General features: G+C 40.2%; 1 long non-coding RNA gene across 9 annotated transcripts in view; it reads left to right on the forward strand.

Annotated features, from left to right (window-relative positions):
- The window catches only part of LOC122205470, a 128,592-nt gene that overhangs the window by 67,175 nt on the left and 42,774 nt on the right, over positions 1 to 18,643 (forward strand). The gene's annotated exons all lie outside the window — the stretch shown is intronic.

Below are 18,643 nucleotides of genomic sequence, written 5' to 3' on the forward strand. Positions count from 1 at the left end.
TTTGGCAAGCAGCGTTAAGCACTCACTTTGCAGCAGATGCCTCTTATGTCCCGCATCACATCCTCTTGGCCTATCTTTGATTTCATCCATAGTTCTGGATGAGTTCGAAAATGCCCCACTTCAAGAACATTCCCAGGGCTTTCTCTGATGTCCTGGCAGCCTCCTCAGCCAGCATGAAAATGCAGCCTGGAAGTGAGGCTGATATTCTCCAACACAACCCACAATCAAACTGGGGAGGAGGCCAGGAAGTAAATGCCCCAGCCCTCCATTGCTCAGGTAGGCGATTCTCGGGGCATTTGCTAGGTGAATCAGGTCCTGGCAGAATCAGTGCCCTGTTGCTCCCAGTTATGACTTTGCTGACACACTCTTACCTTGGCTTTTCTTCCTTCCTGGCTCTCTACTCTCTCTCCCATTCCTGCTTCCTAGGATCACCTCCTTTGGTAGGTGGAATAATGGTCCCCATGTACCTCCATGGCCCAATCCCAGATACCTGTGAATATGTTACTAGAACCTGTGAATATGGCAGAGGAATTTTGCAGATGTGGTTTTAAGTTAAGGATTCTGGGTTATCCAGATGGTCCAAGGTAATCACAAGGGTCCTTATAAGAGGAAGCATGTCCTTATAGGAGGGAAGCAGGACAATGAAAGCAGAGAGGGGAGTGATGTGGCCATGAGCCGAGGAATGCAGGAAGCCTCTAGAACTTGGAAAAGGGAGAGGATGGATTCTTTCCTAGATTGCCCAGAAGGAATGCAGCACTACCGACACTTTGATTTCAGCCCCATGCATTAGTCTCCTAGGGCTGCTGGAACAAAATAGTATAATGTAGGTGACTTAAAACAACATACATTTATTGCCTCCCTGTTCTGGAGGCTGCAAATACAAAATTAAAGTGTATGACTCATTTCAGACTTCTGACCTTTAGAACTGTAAGATAAATTTGTGTCATAAGCCCCTGAATTTGTGGTAATTTGTTACAGCAGCAATACAAAACTAATGCACTTTCTAAACTACCTGCACCTGAACCCTTATCTCTGACTGACTGCTTTCAAGTATCCCTGTATATGAGGGTTGGGAGCCTGGAAACCACATTTCCTACAATCCCATGCCACCGACATTCTGGAAGCCACTTAAGTTCTCCCTCTGAGGTATATTTGCATGGATTTGCAAATTTTCAAAAATTTCCATTTTTGAAAAATGGAAGACAGATAAAAAGCCTCGTTCTTCTCCTCTGGCAGGGATGGCTTCCCCAGATGTGAGGTTGTGCAGCAGCCTGTGGGATCCCCTGGCATTCACCTGTCTCAGGGATTTGGTAGAGCCAATAATTAGCAGCAGTTACTTTAGCATCCTGAATACTGGATGGTAGTAGTTATTTGACCCTGTGGTGGTTCTCTTGATTTTCTTTTTCTTTTGTCTTCTTTTTTTAATTCTTTTGAACATTTGACTTTATTTTCTTAACATCTCCAATCAAGTTTTGTTTTTTGTTTTTTTTTTTACTTATTGAATTATATGAACTTTTAAAAATAAACTTAAGGAAATCAGCTTTTTATTAGTCATAAATATTGCAAATATTTTCTCTTTTTTTTTTTTTTTGCAGAAAGAACATTTGACAAGAGATATCCTCTTAACAACATTTTGAGTATATAATACCTTATCCTTAACAGTAGGCACTATGTTTTACAGCGGACTTCTGGAACGTACTTATCTCATATACTCATCTGTGTACCCATTGAAAAACAGCTCCCAACTCCCCCCCCTTTCCCCCATCTCTTGGTAACCACCATACTGTTGTCCACATCTGTATGTTTGACAATTTTAGATGCCTCATATAAGAAGAGTCATGCAGTATTTGTTCTTTTATGACTGACTTACTTCATTTAGTGTAATGTTTTTCAGGTCAATCTGTGTTGGTGAAAATGGTAGGATTTCCTTCTTTTTCAAGGCTAAAGAATATTTCATTATATATATATATATATATATATATATATATATATATATATATAATTGGGATATATAATTAGATTTAATATATATCATATATATATATATATATATATATATATATATGCCCACACATATACACCACATTTTCCTTATCCATTTATCTGTTGGTGGACATTTGGATAGTTTCCATACTTTGGCTATTGTTAATCATGCCACCATAAACATGGGAGTGCAGATAGATCCTGATTTCGATTCTTTTGCATGTATACCCACAAGAAGATTTGCTGGGTCATGTGGTATTTCTCTTTTTAATTTTTTGAAGAAATTCTATCTTTTCCATTATGGCTGCATCATTTCACATTCCCACCAACTGCACAAGGGTTCTGATTTGTCCACAGCCTCTCCAGCAATGTTTGTCTTTTGTTGTTTTGATAACAACCATCCTAACAGGTGTGAGGTGATATCTAATTGTGGTTCTGACTCGCATTTCCCTGATGACTATTGAAGTTGAGCATCTTTTCATATACCTGTTGGCCAGTTGTATGTCTTCTCTGGCGAAATGTCTGTTCAAGTCCTTTACCTATTTTAAAATCAGGTTGCTTTTTTGCTATTAAGTTTTAGACGTTCCCAATATATTTTGGATATTAATCTCTTATCAGATTATGGTTTGCAAATATTTTCTCCCATTCTATCGGTTTCTCCCTTTCACTCTCGATTGTTTCCTTGCTGTACAGAAGAAGTTTTTGGTTTGGAGTTGTCCACTTGTTTATTTTTGCTTTTGTTGTCCCTGCTTTTGGGGTCATCCTCAAGAAATCATTGCTGAGACCAATGTCAAGAGGCTTTTCTCCTATGTTTTCTTCTAGTAGTTTTAAGATTTCAGATCTTACATTTTAGTCTTTAATCATTTTGAGTTAACTTTGGTATATTGCAGTAAGATAATAGTCCAATTTCATTTTTTCATATGAGGATATCCAGTTTTCCCAGCGCCATTTTTTGAAGACACTATCTTTTTTCCATTGTGTGTTCTTGGAAGTCTTGTTGAAGATAATTTTCCTGTATAGGAATGGGTTTATTTCTGGGCTATTGTGTTGCACTGGCGTATGTCTATTTTTATGCCAGTATCATACTGTTTTGGTTACTGTAGCTTTGTAACATATTTTGAAATCAGGAAGTGTTCTCCAGCTTTGCTCTTCTTGCTCAAAATTGCTTCTGATAGTTGGGATCTTTTGTGGTTCCAAATGATTTTTAGAGTGTTTTTTTCTATTTCCATAAAAAATGTCTGGGATTTTGATAGGAGTGGATCATTTTGGGTAGCATGGCCTTATTTTTTTTAAGATTTTATTTTATTTTGAGAGAGAGAGAGAGCATGTGTGTGAGCAGAGGAGGGGCAGAGGGAGATGGAGGCAGTGAATCTCAAGCTGAGCCGAAATCAAGAGTCAGACACTCAACCAGCTGACCCACCCATGAGCTGTGGGTAGTATGGCCATTTTAACAATATCAATCATTCCAATCCATGAATGGATAAATTCCCATTTATCTGTGGCTGCTTTAATTTCTTTTGTCAGTGTTTTATAGTTTTCTTTTTGGTACTATTGTAAATGTGATTGTTTTCTTAATTTTCTTTTCAGTTAGTTTGTTGTTAGTGTTTAGAAATGCAACTAATTTTTGTATGTTGATTGTCAATCCTGCAACTTAACTGAATTTGTTTATTATTTCTAACAGTGGTTTTGTTTTGTTTTGTTTTGTTTTGGAGTGGGTAGAATCTTCAGGGTTTTCTATGAAAAAGTTCATGTCACCAGCAGACAGAGATGATTGTATTTTTTTTCCCATTTGGATTTTTAAAAAAAGTTTATTAATTTACTTTTGAGAGAGAGAGAGAGAGAGAGAGAGAAGGAGTAAGGGAGAGGCAGAGAGAGACAGAGAGAGAGAATCCCAAGCAGGCTCTGCAGTGTCAACACAGAGCCTGATGCAGGCTCTATTCAAACTCACAAACCATGAGATCATGACCTGAACTGAAACCAAGAGTTGGATGCTTAACTGACTGAGCCACTCAGGCACCCCTATTTGGATGTTTCTTATTTCTTTCCTTTGACTATTATTGCTCTGGCTAGGACTTCCAGTACTATGTTGAACAGGGTGGCTAGAGTGGGCATCCTTGCTTTGTTCCAGATCTTTTTAGATCTTAGAGAAAAAGCTGTAAGTTTTTCACCATTGAGCATGATGTTATTTTGGGCTTGTATATATGGCTTTTGTTGTGTTGAGGTAAGTTCCTTTTATACCTAATTTGTTGAGTGTTCTTATCATGAAAGGGTACTGAATTTTGTCAGATGCTCTTTTTTTTGCATTTTTTTTGCAATGATACAATTTTGTCTTCTGTTAATGTGGTATATCATATTTACTGATTTAGTGGTATGTTGAACCAGTTTTGTATCCCAGGATAAATCCCACTTGGTCATGGTGTATGATCCTTTCCATGTGCCATTTATTTTGTTTGTTAATATTTTGTTGAGGATTTTTGCCTCTGTGTTCCTCAGAGATATTGGCCTGTAGTTTTCTTTTCTTGTGGTGTCTTTGTGTGACTTTGGTGTCAGGGTGATGCTGGACTCACAAAATGAGTTTGGAAGTGTTCCTTCTTATTTTTTGGAAAAGTTTAGGAAGGATTAGTATTAATCCTTAATTGTATAGTAGAATTCGCCTGTGAAGACTTTTGATTTTAGGTTTTTCTTTGTTGGGAGGTTTTTGATTACTTTTTCAATCTCCATATTTGTTATGGGCATGTTCAGTATTTCTTTTTCTTCTTCTTCTTTTTTAAAAATTTTTATTGTTTATTTTTGAGAGAGAGAGAGAGACAGAGCACGAGCAAGCGGGCGGTGGGGGAGGAGCAAAGAGAGAGGGAGGGACACAGAATCCAAAGCAGGCTCCAGGTTCCACGCTGTCAGCACAGAGCCCCACGCGGGGCTCGAACCCACAAACCATGATATCATGACCTGAGCTGAAGTCGGATGCCTAACTGAGCCACCCAGGCGCCCCAAAGCTTTCTCTTTCTTCTTGATTCAGTCTTGGTAGGTTGTATGTTTCTAGGAATGCATCCATTTCTTCTAAGTTGTCTGTGTATGATTGTTTGTAATAGGATCTTATGATCTTTTTTATTTCTGTGGTATCAGTTGTATCTCCTCTTTCCATTTGGATTTGACTTATTTGAATCTTCTCTCTTTTTTTCCTTAGTTTAGCTAAGGGTTTGTTGATTTTGTTTACATTTTTGAAACATCAACTCTTAGTATTATCTAGTTTTTCTCTTGTTTTTCTGTTCTCTGTTTCATTTATTTCTGCTCTAATCTTTATTACTCTTTCTTCTGCAAACTTGAGGCTTTTTTTCCGCTAGTTCCTTGAGGTATAAAATTAGGTTGTTTATTTGAGATCTTTCTTGTTTTTTAATGAAGGCATTTATCACTATAAACTTCCCTTTTAGTACCGCTTTTGCTGTGTCTCATAAGTTTTGCTGTGTTGTGTTGTGTTTTTTTTTCTTTCTTTCTTTTTTTTTTTTTTTGCCTTGAGTAGTTTTAAATTTCTCTTTTGATTTCTCCTTTGGCCCAATGGTTTTTTGAAAGTGTGTTATTGAACTTCCATTTACTTGAGGTTTCCCAACTTTCTTTTGTTATTGTCCCCTCCTCTCCCCTTGCCCTCCTTTTATTCTGCTTCTAAGCTGTCCCTGGTGATCTAGCCAGGCCAGTTCCCCCACTATTTTGCATGAGGCAAGACAGAAGTGGGCTTCTGTGGCAGAGCTCTGGAATGCTGGGGAAGTTGCAGGTCTACCTTGTTCTCTCCCCCAACGGAGAAATCAGAGAAATCGTAGCAGAGGGTATCCTCCTTGGGGCTGCATTGTGTGGGCTTGGGGGAGGGGCAATGTAGACAAAGTTGTTAGAGACCTAAAAGAGTGAGATCTCTGATTCTAGCGACCAAGAGGCTTCTGTTTCTGAAGATCCAATATGTCCTTCCATAATCTCAGGCTGCCATGAGTTCAGTTGTATTTGTCAGGGAGGGTAGGGGCTGTGCAGGCGTGATTCAACTCTGGCAGCTGGGCTTTTGCTCAAGGTGATGTTGTCTCTGTTTCATTGCCCTCTCAGTCTATGTATGGTTGGCTGGGAGATCTTAAGACCTGAGAAAGGAAAGCAACATGGGGACACGGCATTGGTTTTGAAACTTTTGTTTTTAGTAACAGGACACTTAAGAAAAATAGAGCATGTGAGGGGTGCGTGGGTGGCTTAGTTGGTTGAGGGTCTGACTTTATTTATTTATTTATTTATTTATTTATTTTCACATCCAAGTTAGTTAGCATATAGTGCAATAATGATTTCAGGAATAGAATCCAGTGAGTCATCTCCTACATATAACACCCAGTGCTCATCCCAAGTATTCTCCTTAATGCCCCTTGCTCATTTAGCCCATCCCCCCGCCAACCCCTGCAGCAACCCTCGGTTTGTCCTCCGTATTTAAGAGTCTCTTATGTTTCATCCCCCTCCCTGTTTTTATATTATTTTTGCTTCCCTTCCCTTGTGTTAACCTGTTTCGTATCTTAAATTCCACATATGAGTGAAGTCATATGATATTTGTCTTTCTCTGACTGACTAATTTCACTTAGCATAATATACTCTAGTTCCACCCACGTTGCTGCAAATGGCAAGATTTCACTCTTTTTGATTGCCAAGTAATATTCTGTTGTATATATATACCACATCTTCTTTATCCATTCATTCATCGATGGATGGGCTCTTTCCATACTTTGGCTATTGTTGATAGTGCTGCTGTAAACATTGGGTTGCACGTGCCTCTTTGAAACAACACACCTATATCCTTTGGATAAATACCTAGTAGTGCAATTGGTGGGTCATGAGGTAATTCTATTTTTAATTTTTTGAGGAACCTCCATAGTGTTTTCCAGAGTGGCTGCACCAGTTTGCATTCCCACCAGCAGTGCAGAAATGTTCCTCTTTCTCTGCGTCTTCGCCAACATCTGTTGTTGCCTAAGTTATTAGCGTTAGCCATTCTGACAGGTGTGAAGTGGTATCTCATTGTGGTTTTGATTTGTATTTGAGGGTCTGACTCTTGATTTTGGCTTAGGTCATGATCCCAGGGTTGTGGAAACCATGCTGAGAGTGGAGCCTGCTTAAGATTCTCTTTCTCCCTCTGCCCCTCTGCTGCTCGTATGCATTTGTGCTCTCTCTCTCTTTCTGAAAAGAAAATAATAATAATAAAAAAGAACAAAATAGAGAATGTGAAATACCAACATAGAAAACAGATAAAGGTAAAACTGCTTTGGTTGTAATCAGGGAATGTGTGTGCTCAGTATGCACTGCTGTGCAGAAAACAGATTTGGTACAAACGCCAGATACCATTTCCTTACTTTGAGGGCTTGGGCAAATGTCTTTACCTCTCTGAGCCTCAGTTTACACTTTTATAATGGGCATAATCCATAGCTCCTGTTTCTGGAAGATCATGAGTGTTGAGCATAGCACATGTAAAGCTCTTAGCGTGACCCTTGAAACATATTAGGAGCTTTAAAAATGGTAACTCTTATTTATCATTTATTATTAATTTTTATAATTTATTTTTTCATACGTTAATATTATATTATCTCTCATTGAATTTTATTATTTATTTACTATCATATATTATTATCAGATGATAGGGCAGCTTAGCCCCTAGGCTGTCAGGAATAAGTAAGGTTTGGTAAAAGGAGGACAACAGAATCTCAGGGATTCTATCAGTTGACTATGCCCCCAGCAGTGCCGCGTAACAAATCGTCTCAAGACCCAGTGGCTAAGGCAGCAATCGGTTATTGTCCATGGACCTGCATTCAGCTAACCCTGGTTGAACTCTGCTTCTAGGGTCTCTTTGGCACCAGCAGGTTGACTCTCCTGGGACCAGTGGGCTAGCCTGGGCATATTCTTGTGATGGCAGTAACAGAGGCACAGGAGGGCAGGCCCAATCACCCAAGAAACATTTGATCTTGTCATGTACTAATTTTTTATTTGTCCAAACAAGGCACATGCCTGACCCAAACTTGGTGATCAGGGAAATAGACTCCCCTTCTTCCGTAGGAAGAATTTCAAAGACACGTGGCAAAGAGTATGTGTACAGGGTGGGGTGAATGATCAGGCCGTTAATGCACTTTCTCTCGGGGAGCATCTGGGTTTAAGGTGTCAGTAGGAGAGGAGAGGGGGATCTCATGAAGACCTGAGGAGTAAACAGAGATGTTGGAAGGGACCAGAATACTGCAGAGTTAGGGAAGCATTTGGAGAAGGGATATTCAAGAAGTGTCGGGTGCTTCAGAGAAGACCCACAAGGTAAGGTCAGAGAAGAGGGAGGAAATTGTTAATGTCAAAGAGAAATTGTTTATGACCTTGAGAGACTATCGAAACACACAGGCCAATTAATCCTTTAATAGCCAGGCTGTGCTGGCTGACCTGCTCCTATCCAGAATGAATAGGAAAGGTTTATTGTTTTCTTCATCAAAGGGGACAAAGAAAACTGGCAAATTATAATATTGACTATTCAGGATTTTTGTGTGCATTTTTAACGCATCTATAGTAAGACCTTGGATTGTGAACAACTTGTTTTGTGAGTGTTCTGTGAAACGAGCAAACATTTCTAAATATATTTTAACTTGATAAACGAGTGATGTCTTGCAATAAGAGTAGTAATAGGAGTAGTATATGAGGCCGGATGTCACATGATCACAGCTGGGCCAATGGTCTTGAAATTCACTTTGACTGATATACAAGTGCTTTGGATTACAAGCGTGTTTCCAGAATGAATTATGTTCCCAAACCAAGGTTTTACTGTATATGTTTTTCTGTGTAAACTGGTGCATTGAGCAACAATAAGCAGTTGGGCAAGGAGTAAAGTCGTATTTACTTCTTCAGCATGGGTGGTTTCCTAGCACATGCATATATGTATCTATATATATCCATATGTGTATTCTTTTACTTTTTTAAATGTTTATTTACTTTTGAAAGAGAGAGAGAGAGAGAGGCAGAGAGAGAGGGAGACACAAAATCTGAGGGAGGCTCCAGGCTCTAGCTGTCAGTGCAGGGCCCAATGTGAGGCGTGAACTCACAGACCATGAGATCATGACCTGAGCTGAAGTTAGACGCTGAACTGACTGAGCCACCCAGGCGCCCCTAGCACATGCCCATATAGAAAGTGAAACTCGGTTCTGAAATCCACACTTAATTCAACTAAAAAAATTAGGAAAACACAATTATTGATGAACTCAGTGAGCAAGCCCAGTGCACACATCATGCCAAAAAGATATTACCCAGGACCATCTGCACCAGTGGTGTGCTTGCAGTCACAAAGCAGGCATGGATTTTGAGGATTTGGTAATCAGATTGAGTTGATCGAGGGAAAATTCTGTGATTTCACACTCGCAGAGTCTCTTAAATTAGAATTGTAGTTGGCAATCACATGGCTACTTTTCTTCGCAGTCCCCATGCCAGAAGAACTTTTCCTACTTTGATCCAGGACTCGGAGTATCTGATTTGGGAATGCAATCTGCTTACAGGATTTTGTGGCTTTGCTTTTATGATAAAAACTAAACCTTGTTTCAGCTAGAGAAGAAAAGACTTGATAAGATCTTAAGGGGTCTTGGAACCCATTTTTTCACTTTTCTTGACCGTTTTCTTGAAGACTCCTTGGGTTGCCATAAAATTTGTATTTTCACATCTTGAGTGACTTGTACAACTTTTATCAACCAGAGTGGGTAGAAATAACCAGAGTACAAATAAGTGGAAGAAAGTGACATACAGGAAAGTAAACAACACACATGAGACAGCACATAAAACTCTGAAGAGCAAGAGGCTGTACTCACTGGCTGCAGGAACTCACAGTGTGGGACACAATCCCCCATTGGTCAAGAGTGAGAGTCGGAAATGAGCCACCTTAGCTCTTTGGTGAGAGCTATGAACGGCATTCAGATTGTGAAAAATAAATGATGTGTTGTAGTGGACTGAATTTTATATTATATATGCACATGGCATGTAATATAAACCTATCTATGTACATTAATATTTTTTTAATGTTTATTTATTTATGAGAGAGAGAGAGAGAGAGAGGGAGAGGGAGAGGGAGACTCAGAGTGAGAGTGGGAGGAGGGGCAGAGAGAGACAGAGACATAGAATTGGAAGCAGGTTCCAGGCTCTGAGCTGTCAGCACAGAGCCAGACGCAGGGCTTGAACTCATGAATCACGGGATCATAATCTGAGCTGAAGTCGGATGCTTAACTGACTGAGCCACCCAGGGGCCCCTATCTATGTATATTTAAAAACAGATGCCTTTGTGGGGCGCCTGGGTGGTTCAGTCGGTTAAACATCTGAGCGTCCGACTTCGGCTCAGGTCATGATCTCATGGTTTGTGGGTTCAAGCCCCATGTCAGGCTCTGTGCAGAGCCTGGAGCCTGCTTCAGATTCTGTCTCTGTCTCTCTGCCTCTCCCCTGCTCGTGCTCCGTCTCTGTCTCTCTCTCTCCTAAATATAAAATAAAAAAACAACAAAAAAATAGATATTTTTAAAAATATGTCATATGAACTTTTTAAAGAAAGAAATGATTTCAAAGACAAATAGTATTTTAACAAACCATTAGGGTAGGTGTAGATAGCTTTTCCCTCCTTAGGGTACTGCAATTTTGCATTTTCAACTGTGTTTTGTCACTAATCCTAAATTCTTGACTGCTGTCAGTTTAAGAGGAACACTTGCAGATAAGCTTGCAAAAACATCCAGACAAGACCCATTTTAAGTAGGGCAAGGGAGCTGAGTTGTAACAAATCGGGAACAAAACAAGGAAGAACTGACAGGCTCACTTTATGCTTGTGAATGACTTTGGGGGAGGATTAACAGGGAGAGAGCAATGGTCACAACTTCCTGATTTATCCAGATCTGCACAGGAGGTACTCTGTTGTCATTCATTTTTGTTTACTTATTGGTTTAAAAAAAGTCATGTCAGAAAGCTCTGGAGATCATTTAACATGAATGCGATTAGCAAATAGGCTGCCTCAAACTGTTTAGATTCTGTCCTTCGAATTCCTTTACACTGGGCTTCTCTTTTTCGATAGAATTCAAATGCAAATGAGCTAATTTTTGTTGGCTAATGATTGGAGAGTAATGGAAAGGGATGTGGGGAAGCTTTCTGGACTTCATATTCTCAGCTCTGCCTCCATTGTCCAAAGTAGCAGTTACCCCTAGCTTATCTGAACACATGGTTTAGAATCCCTATGCTGCACTCTGTTTTTATGGTAATGAAGAGTGACCCAGGGTAGCCACTCACACCACTGCTATCTTGTTTTGCTTCTGGCACTTTGTCTTTTTTTTTTTTTTTTAAATGTTCATTTATTACTGAGAGACAGAGACAGAGCATGAGCAGGGGAGGGACAGAGAGAGGGGGAGACACAGAATCTGAAGCAGGCTCCAGGCTCTGAGCTGTCAGCACAGAGCCGGGGCGCGGGGCTCGAACCCACAAACCGCGATATTATGACCTGAGCCCAACTCAGACGCTCAACCGACTGAGGCACCCAGGCTCCCCTTGCTACTGGCACTTTGTATCTCGGAGCCACAAGATACTGGCTTGGGCCAGCAGCAAAGTACTGGGACAGCATCCCCTGCAGATGATCCCCTTTTATGTTTTGCTTTCCTTTGGTTTTAGAGTAAGCCATTACTTGGAAAAATTCTAGCTCCTTCTTAGTGGAATTAAGGAGAAAGCTTTCTGTGGTGGGGAGAACATGGAGGGATTCAGCACAAGGGCTAGGAGTCCTTACCTTCCAGCTTCCTGGTTTAGAGCAGGGAGGCTGGATGGACAGACCACCCCATCTTGTGAGGAGTGGGTGGTAATGGGGAGAGCCTGGTGTACTGACCCTTCCTCACGTGAAGTTTTCCTGTATGTTGGTAATTTAATGATGATCACTTAACATTGGTTATAAAAAAAGAAGCCATTCTTCCTCAGATCTTTTTCCTGTAGCTGGTTTCTTGGGAAAATAAGGCAGCTTGTGATATTTCTGTATTGGAGCAGATTCATTCAGGCTAATTGAGGCGAGTTGCAGCTACTTTCGGGAGAATCTTTCGTTCTGTACCTGTCCCTGCCCCCCTTCATGATTGTTGATAAAGTACAATATTTAAAGAGTTAAAAACATGATTTCCATACAAATAGATCATTAAGCCGTCATAAAAGATTTAGGATACTGACAGGATGACAAAGCAGATACAAAGGTAGGCCTGAGGGGCTCCTGGGTGGCTCGGTTAAGCGTCCAACTTCAGCTCGGGTCAGGATCTCGGGCGTTCCCGAGTTCTAGCCCCGCCATCCGGTCGGGCTCTGTACTGACAGTGCAGAGCCTGGAGCCTACTTCAGATTCTGTGTCTCCCTCTCTCACTGCCCTTACCCCTCTTGCATTCTGTCTGTCTCTCTCTCTCAAAAAATATATATAAACATTTTTAAAAAAGGAAGATCTGAGAAACTGGTATTTCCATCTATATGTCTATCTGTACCTGTATGTACTACCTACATATATATGTAGTGAGAGGGGAAAGAGATCACTGGTGCAGGACTATGCACAATTAATACACAACTGGAGAGCATCCTGCCTGTAAGTGCGGAAATTGTGGTCTTTCCCAGACAAATTGTCATTTATCAGCGTACAGGTTAACAAGTACTTTTACCCAGTCTGGGACTTTATCCTAGTAAATGGGGAGTCAACCTTACGTGCCGGAGGGCAAGGCTGCTCTGGGTAGCCTAGGGTTACAGCCGAGCCCTTTCATTTAGCCTTGCCTCTGGCTGTTTTCACTCCGCTGTGGCAGACTGAGTGGTTGTGACAGGGACCACATGACCTGCAAAGCTGAAAATACTTACTGCTTGGCTCTTTACAGAAAGTTTTCTGACCCCTGGTCTAGAAACAGAGTCCAGTGAACTTTAAGTAAGCTTGAGAAATACTCTAGAATGAACCGGAACAGCGTTCCGGCTCTCCGATTGCTGTTATTCAAAATATATTCAGAGACAGTGACAGGACAGTGCTGAACCAAGTGCACTGTGCCACCGCCCAGCCTGCACAGCAGTGACGCTGCCTTGGCCCCACTCTCTGGAATGATCTCCCTGTTGTGTTCACCTCTGCACCCCAAGCACACGGAACATCTGATGCATGGTAGGCACTGGCCAAGTGCATTTGTGGAATGCCATTCATTAGTTAACAGATTCTGTAACCAAGTGACTCCTCTGAAAATTTCACTTTTGAAAATTCTATTTTCGAAAACATCTATTGCATAACAAATTAGTAGGCACATATTTATGTGTATGAGCAGGTTATATTGTGTGTTCAGTATATCTACTTTTCAGTGAATGTTCCCTTTCTTCATCCTTTTTTCTTTCTGCTCCGCAGACTCGATCATTTCAACCGTCCAGTTTTCACGTCGGCTGCTTCTTTCTCCTGCCTGCTCAGATCTGCTGTTGAACCCCTCTGTGGCTATTGCTGTTCTGGGCGAGGCAGGATCTTCATGCCCTGATACTGCTTATGGTTGTGTCCCTTGTATCCCCATGAGTCATGTTCTTTGGGGCCCCTTTGCTGGACACAGCCATTTCTTCTGGACCTTTCTGTCTGGGCCTGCTCACGGCACTGCCCTTGCACAACACAGGCTGCCACTTCTCTCTTCCTCTGCTTCTGCCGGAAGCTACCCCTCCTCCTGGTATAGATACCCCAAACTTCCCAGCAGGATGACATTCTGTGGAAAGGTGGGAGAGGAGAGCCAGCTTCCTTCCCATCACATTTGTTAGAGAATACCAAAGCTGTGTGTGTGTCTCAGGTCTCAGGGTCTTAGAGCACCCTGTGCAGCACCATTTGCAGGGTTTACCTTTGCTGACTTTCCCTTCTCACCCACACTCTTACATACCACATACATTTCAGACACAGATTAAGGTTCAGACATTATCTCTGTAACAATAGTAGGCTTTTCTGCCAGCTCAAGCTTGCCTCAATGTCCTTTTCTTAAGAATTCTTTTCCCACAAAGCTTTTTAGGCCTTCATGGGATAGAGTTTTCTGGAAGGCCACACCCTGCTGGCTTATCAGACAGGCTCAGACAGTTCTCCCCAGCACAAAACAGGCTGACTACACTTTCCCTGTTGTTCCATCCATCTCAGCTCCCTGACATCTAAGGACATACCTTGTTTTCCCTTAGTTTCCATCGAACTTTATTCAGACCATCTGGGAGCATCAGGGACTCAGTACAACGTAGAGTCTGTTTGTATTGTAATTAACCAAACTTATTTAACATGTTTTGATGTATTCAAGGTTTCATGTCGTTGCCGTGTTTGCTCAGAGACCATATTTAGGAACATAGCATATCTGTGTATGCATATTATGTCATATTTGTCATGCACCAGGGTCATATTGGCTAGAAGAAGACAGAACAGCAGATCATGTTTAGGCAAAGATTTGGTTCCAGGCCATCAGCCACACAGTTGCAGGGGGGGAAAAAGTGCCCATAAATAAGTACCAATAGGTTATGAATTTTAATCCATGATGATTAATCTACAGATTTTACATTTAAAAAGCAAAAAAGACCCCATATCAAAAATAAATGTTAGCTAAAACCTCTGACAGGGTTTTCAAAAGACTTTCGGAAAGAAAAGTTAACAATTCCACCTTAAAGCCAACACTGTTAACAACAGTATTTATACAGCATTTACCATGTGCCATGCACTGCTTTGAGCACATTGCAGTATAAACTCATTGAATCCCCAGAACAATCCTTGATGTAGGTACCGTTGGGCATTGTTCCCTAGGTCACATCTAGACAGGCTTTCCTGCTTTTTTGCAAATTTCTCCTGTTTGGAGAAATGAGCCATGCCATTTATTTTCCATTAAACTATATGTATAATTTTAAAATATGCCTGCAGGTCATGATTTTTATCCATCAGCAATCAGTAAATTAATGCAATATTTTTCTAATCATGATTTGCAAACCCATGGATTATTTACATAATAGTTCTCATAAGTTTCCCAGAAAATTTAAAGGGTTTATAAAATAATTTTATATTTATCTTAGAGAAGAGCAAATATAAGGATAATCTATCATTTTTTTTTTTAGATTAACGGAGCTGATGAAGAGAGTTGACATCAATTAAATAAGCAATTGGAAAGAGAGCAGAATCAACTTAGTGACTTTCAATTAGTTGACTTCTCAAAACCTGTTCACGTACACTGGCCAGCTGAAAGACGCAAACCATCCCATGTATTCATACATTATTCATATGCATCATTCTTTATATATAGTTAATGGCATGCATATGGCCTGGAATTTTTGGTTTGCTAACCATTCTGCCCTCATAAATATACCCATGATTGTTAAACCACATACCCTGATTTTTGTTTCAGAAGCTGTGGCCACTATATGATAGAACAAATGCCCATAACCACTATTAGGTGTCAGGATAATCAAAACTAGAAAGGTTTTCCCCAGTAAGCATTAAGTTGCACTAATTTTTTTCAAAACATGAAACATGAATCAAAATCTGCTTTGAAACCAAGCCACAATATGTGGAATATTTAGAGTCAATATTTCTGAAATAGGACCCTTAGGGGCACCAGAAGATGTCCCCTGGTAAGGATAGAGGGACAGGGGGATGAGAGGTAAGCAGGTGCATGCTTCATGAGTCTGAAGTTTCTTGGCACTTAAGGCAGCGTGTATGAGGCTGCTTTTGTGTTTAAAAGAAAATCTGGTACGTTTTTCAGATTTACTTCTTATCTTCTTTTTGGACGTCAAATATCTTTGGCAATTCCACAAATACGTCTCCTGCAAGATAAAACATTAAAGTGCCACAAAGAACAAAAACAAGCACAGGAACAGAGATATTCTGGAAGCAAGTATCATTGGACACTTTGATTTTCATCTCTGTTCACCTGGTAAGCCAGGTGGTATAAATATGCATTTACCGCTTTACATATTATCAACAGGAAAGAGGAAGTGGAGAGTGTAGGGAAGGCAGGTGGAGATGGGCTTGAGTTCTGACTCCACCAGATCATCAGCTTTGGTTCACTGGGTCACCCATATGTTATTAAAAAACCCACAAATAGCCGAGAGAAGGAGAGGTAGGAAGCAGGGAGCCGCCCCCTCCTAAACCCCCTTTAGAATAGGCCTTTTCAGTAACTGTAAGCTAGTACGTGAATGTGGTCATTGCTAAGCCCGGATGCATTCCTTGCTTTGGGAAGCAGGGGGACTGTAAGCCATGTGGAGAGTAATAACCAAATGTGGAGTACTCCCAAAGTGCCAGGCACTGTTCTAAGTGCCTTACATAGACCCATTCCTGACAACAGGCTATTAAGGTAGGGACTATTTTCATCAACTTTGTTTTGTAGATGAGGAAATGGAGACACTTGTGGCAAAATAAGTTGCCTGCGGCAATGCAGCCGAGGTCACAGAGTGGGCATTTGAACACACAGAAGTTCGGTTTCAGCACTGGTGTGATAAACATCTTATATCTCCCTAGGAGAAGGACACCGAGGGTGATGCCTCTCTGGGCTTCCTACCCACCTGCCAGGGGGGTCCCAGAACGCCTCTCTTACAGGTGAACCAGGGGAGCTGACAGCGGCCCTAACGATTGTTAGGGGAAATGACCAAAAGAATGTCTACTGGATGTCTGCACAGTCTTGCTGACCAGTGAGATAGAGAAGAGGAAAAAGCTCTTGAGTTACCATGAGATACCCCGTGAGATGTTAAAGTTCATGAGTTGAATTAAATTCTGTAGCAAAACCCAGAAGTTTCCAAATCTAGAATCTCTTTGCCTAGTTAAACTATGCTTTCTTCTTTTTATAGTCCTCAATATAAATTGCCTTGTGATTTTTTCTGATCCTTAAAGTAAAAAATTTTCATTGTAAAAAAAAAAGATAATCAAAAAAACATAAAGAAGAAAGGGAAAATTCCCTGTAATCTCCCACTGAGAGAACACAGCTTTGAAAACATCATTGTTTATCCTCTTGGACTCCCCCCCACCCCCGCCATGCATTTATAGGCATATACAAATATACATACTAGATTAAAGTTTGGGGGAAAATGGGCCAGGATATACAAATCCTGTTTACCTACATTTTTTTCACTTAATGTAATGTGGACATTTTTGCATGTGAGTAGATCTGGTTTTATACCTCCTTACTTTTAATCATCACAAAGTACTTCATTGTGCTTATGTTTCATAATTTACCTAAAAGTGCCACTACTAAATGATATGTTGGTTGACTTGTTTATTGATTTTGATTTATTGCTCTTTATTTTTTGATTTATTGCTATCATAAACAAGCCTGGAAGAGTTGAAGGCATATCTATGTAAATGTGACCCTCGAACAACATGCGTTTGAATTACATGGGTTCACAGATTATTTTTTGATAAATACCTTTCCATACTGTTAGTGTATTTTCTCTTCCTTATGGTTTTCTCAAGAACATTTCCTTTTTTCTAGCTTACTGTATTGTAAGAATATAGTCTATAGTACATATAGCATACAACATCTGCGTTAATTGTTTATGTTATCAGTAAGACTTCTGGTTTATGTTATCAGTAAGCCATTAGTTAAATTTGGGGGGAGTTAAAGTTATATGTACATTTTTGACTGCATGGGGGATGGACTCCTAACCCTCCGTGTTGTTCAAGGGTTGACTGTACTTCTGTTTATTTCCTCAGAATAAATTCCTGGAAATAAAATCCTTTGATCAAAGAATATGTCCATTTTTAAGGATTTTAATGTAGTGTGTCAATTTCCATCTCCCTCCTATCCCCAGGCCCCTAGAAATTGTATTGGTTTTACCCTGGCCAGCCTGATGTTTCCCCACATAGTTGTCAATAGTTTGCTTCAATAACACTGGCTATTTACTTGAATTTTTACCAGTGCAATAAGTAAGATAAACAAACAAATAAATAAAATGGTATTTCATTGTTTTAATTTGCATTTCCTTGTTTAATAACACAGTTGCACTTTTTCTTAGGTCTGTTTACTAGTCACTTGTGTTTCTTCCTTTGGGAATTGACTGATCATGCCCATTTCCCATTTTCCTTTTATTTTTGGATATATGCTTTTTATATATTAAGAACAGGAACTCTTTGTCATGGACTATGTTAAAACTGTTTTTCCTATTTGTTGTCTTAGACTTACTTATGATTTTTCTAACCATATAAATATTTACAATATGTCAGTCTTTCCCTTCAGCTTCTGAACTCAAGCTTATGAATTTCTTCTCCATGTTAATATTATAAAAGCATTTACCTGCATTAATTTTACCTTAAAAATTTAATCCACCTGGGGGCGCCTGGGTGGCTCAGTCAGTTAAGCATCCGACTCTTGATGTTGGCTCAGGTCATGATGATCTCATGATTTGCGAGACGGAGTCCCACATGGGGCTCTGCGCTGACAGTGGGGATCCTGCTTGGGATTCTCTCTCTGCGTCTCTCTCAAAATAAATAAACTTAAAAAAATATTTAATCTATCTGGAATTTATTTTGGTATATGACATAAAGAACTGATCTAGCTAGTCCAGTTACCTTTTCACTGGTTAATCCATATTTTTTGTGTGTGCTTTGGAAATGTTTAAATTTTTTTAGGTGAGGATGGAAAAACCAGGATGTTATAGTTTCCGGGTAAGAATGAAGTCAAGGACCATTCATAGCGTCAGAACCACA

This window comes from Panthera leo, chromosome D4 (assembly GCF_018350215.1).
Source record: "Panthera leo isolate Ple1 chromosome D4, P.leo_Ple1_pat1.1, whole genome shotgun sequence".
NCBI classification, from domain to species: domain Eukaryota; kingdom Metazoa; phylum Chordata; class Mammalia; order Carnivora; family Felidae; genus Panthera; species Panthera leo.